At 38.1% G+C, this 5703-nt stretch overlaps 1 pseudogene; it reads left to right on the forward strand.

Annotated features, from left to right (window-relative positions):
• Positions 1-351: 351 nt before the first annotated feature.
• LOC101081218 lies at positions 352-5080 on the forward strand (annotated as a pseudogene).
• The last annotated feature ends 623 nt before the right edge of the window (positions 5081-5703 follow it).

Genomic DNA, 5703 nt, shown 5'->3' on the forward strand with positions numbered 1-5703 from the left:
CACACACACACACACACACACACACACACACAAAACAATGAATTTTAGAGAATACTGTAGACAGCTAAAGCAGATTAATATGTCCCCAGTACATTATATGCAGTTGCTCATTTCTCTAATGTGTTTGTTCTTTTCTATTCATAAGAAAAAATAGAACCAGAGAGAATTAGCATTAGAACTAAAAATAATATTATTTACAGTTTTCCCTATATGGCCAGACTGGTTGGTTTGGGGTCTAGAAGGAACAGGGTGATAAGAATGAAGACAAGGAGATGTGGGCTAAAGGCATGTAGACAGATATTTATACTAACCAGAAAGTATCCACCATGAAAGAGGCACTAAACATCCACAATGACTTGCACAGCTGACCCTGCTCTTCCTTGGTTATTAGCCACCACAGAAGAAGACAATGGACATATAAATGGTCTTGCCACAGTGCAAAGATGGAATCTACGTATGTAGTGAACTACATAGACTTTCACTTACGAAGGTTTGCCTATGTAGCTTACCTACCTACTTACCTTTCCAGATACTGGTGCCTTAGAATGTCCAACTTGCCGGTAACAGAGACCTGCACTGAGTCCTGAGACACCAACAAGCCCATTGGTGGCAAACTGCTAAATTGCGACCCTTTCATCCTATACGGTCAGTGAATTTTCCTCACAAGGAAAGATACTCTGGGTATAGATTTTCTAGGCTATGTGCAGAATCTCAGCAAGTACCAACATACTGATGCTGACAAAAGACCTGATCTACAGGTATGAAATCCCACATAATATAGCACTCAGTGAGGACCAAATTCATAGATAAGGAGGTGTGGAATTGGTCCCATGACCATGTGCTCTGCAGAATAATCAACCTTATTGAACACTGGAGTAGCCTAGTAAGGGCACAGCTAAAGCAACAATTTAGAAGAAATGCTCTGAGAGAATGTGTATCATTCTCCAGTATGTATCCAGTATATATACAAATCAGAGACCTCTATATGGAGTTGTTTCCCCAAAGGAAGAATACATGGGATTAAGTACTAATCAGTGGAAACAAGAGTGGCCCCAGATGCATCCCTCCCACTGAACCATAGAGGACTTTTTGCTTCTTGACCCAAAACTCAGGGGTTGGCTATTTTATTCCACAAAGAGGTCACACTCTTTAAGGGGATGCCATAAGGATTTCTTTGAACTCAAAGATATCACCACTGCAGGAACGTTTGGACTTCTAGTTTTCCAGAAACAGCAGGTGAAAAATAATCACCATCTTAGGGAGAGTAACTGGCCCTGATCAAAAGAAGAAGATTGTACTGTTTTTTTGTAAACGGCAACTAAGAGAAATATAAAACACAAGTTATCTATTTGGATGCCCCTTGGTTTTCCTTTGCCTGTTTATAATGGTAAATAAATGGGCATGCACGATAACCAGGCCCAAGAAAGCAGTATGATAACCAAAGGGAACGGGGATCTGAGTCATGCTTTCTAGGAAGCTACAAAGACCTGCCAGTATGATAGATAAAGATGAAGAGGTACCAGAATGCATTAGGAACTAGAGAATGAGGTATTTGCTGTCACCTCAAGAGTGAGTAGTATAGGGGCTGTAATTTATTCTACAAACTTCACTTTGCTCAGCTTCTCAGGGAGTGAGACTCACAGGGTCTATGGAAGAGCTTCTCACAGAACCTGAATGAATTACTTGTATCTTTTTCATGAAAACTATAGACTCTGATACCCATGGAGTGTTCTACTCAGATCTCTTTCAAGAGAAACTTGATGTGAAGAGTATCCTTGACCGATGGTCTTGGCTCCATCGGTGTTCACTCAGGGACCACTCAGTCAAAGACAAGGCACAGCCAGGGTACCAGTCCTGGCCCATTCTTAACACAGGATTACTCTGATGGGGAGTCATTGCTATGACTGAAGCTTTCTCAGAACCATGCTGTGTCAGAGGGTCTTCCTATCCCATTCTTTCTCTTTTTTCTCTTTTCACAGCTGTCAAATTTGCACTGTGGTCTGGAGATTTCCCCAGCCGATTTCTGTCCCCTCCTCATCTTTTATCCTTCACAGACAATTCCATAGCAAATCTTTTGTGCAACAAATCCCATCTTGGTGTTTGGTTTTAGGAGGACCCAAACTGATATAATCCATATAATTGAAATGCTTTCTGGCCATACTGTTTGAGAAAATACAAAACACAAATGACCGATATCAGAAATGAAAGTGGACGTCACTACAGATCATAAAGACTTCAAAAGGATAGTAATGGAATATTTTGTGTGTTTTTCCAAGAAAGAGGGAAGTTTACTAATTAAAAAAAATCTGACTTTTGACTCAGGCAGTCCTACAGGTGGCAAAGAGATAGTAATAATTCCTAGCACAAAGGGATTAATGAATTGGATCTTAAATAAAGATAATATAATTTTGCTATTTCCATATGAACAGATTTGGAATGTTTTTTTTAAAAAAATAGGAAGTGTGAAAATATAATATTTCAAAATAATTGTTGAGAAGAGCCATGTCATCTTAATGACTTCATTTCTTTTTTAAAGTTATCTTTAATGAAAAAATGAATCACTCAGAAATGTTTTCAAAATCTCTGTTAACCCCATGTGATTTGTCATTTTTCAAATTGTACTTAATCTCAAAACCCTCCACTCTGGCATCATGGATGTAGGGTAAGAAAAATAAATTAATCTTGGAAATTAAATAATCAGAGAACTTAGTAACTGAGATTACCTCTTCAATTATGATTAGGAATAAAATCAGATGTTAAATTGCTTAGTGATCTTTCTAAAAGCACGATATATGGGTTTGGCCAAATTTCTATGAATTAGAGGATTTTTTTTCTTAAATTGGAAGAAGTGCCTCCATAGGTGATTTAATGAAATAATGTATCTTTTTTATGAGTGCCAGAAAAGTGATTTGAGAAGGAGTATGTCCATATTTGTAAGAATGTCCATATATTTCCTTGATTCAATAAAGTGATATTGAGAAATAGGGAAAGTGATTATTATTATGGTCAAATAAGCACTTGAATATAGACAAACATTTATTTAAATATTTATAAAAGTTTAATTTTTGCAATTTCAAGTCCTCCAAAATTTCTGCCTAGATTCATCTTTGTTTAAGAAAAAAAATTATCTCTTTAAAGGTTAGATTTAGAAATGCATATTAGATTCTTGTGCTTTTAAAACATTACTATTTCTCCTCTACTAGGTTCTTGCCCCAGGCAAAAACCAACGCCTAACACAAATATTGAAAAAGAAGAAGAAAAAAAGAAACCTCAAGAGACACAATAAGATATCTTAGGATTTTAACAATCAAAAAGGCAAAGGTCATATGGGTTATTTGAAAACTCCTTTGAGGGAAAAATTGATCCATTCCTTTAATGTTCTCCACAACAAGGATTAATTCTCTTTGAGTACTTTAAATAATATAAGGGAAAACCCATTAAGGAAAGGAGACTCAATTCACTGCTCTGACCCCCTGATCCATCTGAGAACTTTCAAAACCAATCCCAGACTAATATATTCTCTATTGATTTTGATTTTTATATTATCTTAAACCCAGAGAGAATTTATTTCCTTCTAAAAATATAGTTTAAAATGATCAAATAATACTCTATCCCCAAAGTTGCTACCAAGAAACACTCCAAACACTAGCAAAAAGTTCAAAGTAGAGGCAGGATGCATACAGTAGGGGATAAGAGGAATATAAATTGAAATTTTACCAATTCACTAGTCATAATTTATTATTTCAAGGTGATGAATATTAAACAAGTTAGACTTTAATAAATTTATAAATAATAATAAAACATCTGGTTTTATAACATTATAGTTTATATGTAACATAATATAAATATATATCATATATTGATAAAGCACTTTGTAGCTTGCAAATGACATTATCAAATTTAATCCACACAGCAATGATGCGATTAGGCTTTGCTGTTAAATTGCACTTAACAGTTTGTAAAAGCAATCTGTGGGCCAGCGGGAAACCTCGGGGGTTACCACTGGGAGGCGGGGCTGGGGCAGTGGGCCAGCCTCCTTATGGCTCTGTTGAGCCCCCTCTGGACTCGGGTATTGGAGGCACTGACAATGACTGGCAGCCGCCAGCCTTGCAAAGGTGTGTTCTGGGTCATTGGTTTCTAAGTGTTCAGTTGGATTCATTGGACTGGGCAATAAAGGGGAAAAATGACAAAAATCCCATGAAATGACTATCCTACTCATTATTTATGATGTGTTCCCTGATGCATGCAAAGAGCTTTAAGATGCAGGTGAGCAGGTAGTGTCTTCCCCAGCAGATGTAGCTGAAAGAATTGAAAGAATTTTTACAATGTTGCCTATGAGTGTCAATGCAATAGAAGATTATGCTGGAGCAAATGAAACTCTAAAAAAAGTGAAGAAAGGCTCACTTTCCATAGATTGCGGTACTATCAATGCCACAGTTTCAAGAGAATTGGCCAAAGAAGTTGAGAAAATGGGAGCAGTTTTCATGGAGGTCCCTGTTCCTGGTAGTGTCGGAGCTGCTCTGTCTGGAAACCTCCTATTTTTGGTGGGAGAAGTCAAAGATGAATTTGCTGCTACAAAGAGTTGCTGCGGTGCATGGACTCCAATATGGAGTACTGTGGAGCTGTTGGGACTGGGCAGGCTGCAAAGATCTGCAACAACATGATCGCTATTAGTATGATTTCAACTGATGAAGCTATGAAACTTGGAATCAGGTTAGGGCTTGACCCAAGACTGCTGGTTAAAATCCTAAATATGAGCTTATGATGGTGTTGGTCAGGCAACATAATCCTCTACCTGGGATGATGGATGGAGTTCCATCTGCCAATGAGTATCAGGGTGGATTTGGAGCAACACTCCTAGCTAAGGATCTGGGGTTAGCACAAGACTGCCACCAGCACAAAGAGCCCCATCCTTCTGGGTAGTCAAACCCATCCAATCTAGAGGATGATGTGTGCCAAACGTTACTCAAGAAAAGACTATTCAGACCTTTCTAGTTTCTATCAGAGGAGACCTTCTGAGTTTGCCCTTTGGCTGTGGGTACTGTTGGCAATGAAACTCTATCTTGGGCCCTCCTTATAGCTCACTCCACAAGTGAATGGGTTTAGTCAAAGGTCACCTGTCTGCCTTTGATTATCTAGGTCCCAGTAAATCCTAGAATTTTTCACCCATTTTTAACTGCTTGTTCTTTTTTATCTATTTTAGCAAACGTGTATTATCTGATTTTTTTGTTGTTGTTGTTCTGCAAGCCGCTGATGGTCTCTGTTAACAAGCTGACTGACCTTTTTCAAAAGTTTGATCCCTGAGCATCTTCAACTAAATCGTGGCATGCTTTAATCAGGATGTTATTTACCTCACTTTACAAATAAGAGCAAATATTTTTTAACAGGATGAAATCTATCTTTTTAAAATTTATTTAAGTTTATTCATTTATTTTGAGAGACAGACAGAACCAGCAGGGGAGGGACAGAAGAGAGAAGGGGACAGAGGATCTGAAATGGGCTGTGTGTTGACAGCAGAGAGCCCGATGTGGGGCTTGAACTCATGAACCATGAGATCATGACCTGAGCCGACGTCTAACCTTAAATGACCCAGGAGTCCCCAGGATGAAACCAATCTAAAAGAAAGTGGTGTGAAGAAAGGAGTCAGAAAAAGGGGAAGTATAGTGAATTAAAACCTGTGCTCCTCAGGAAATTTGTCCTATC

The sequence above is a fragment of the Felis catus genome, chromosome B1 (genome assembly GCF_018350175.1).
Source record: "Felis catus isolate Fca126 chromosome B1, F.catus_Fca126_mat1.0, whole genome shotgun sequence".
Taxonomy (NCBI): domain Eukaryota; kingdom Metazoa; phylum Chordata; class Mammalia; order Carnivora; family Felidae; genus Felis; species Felis catus.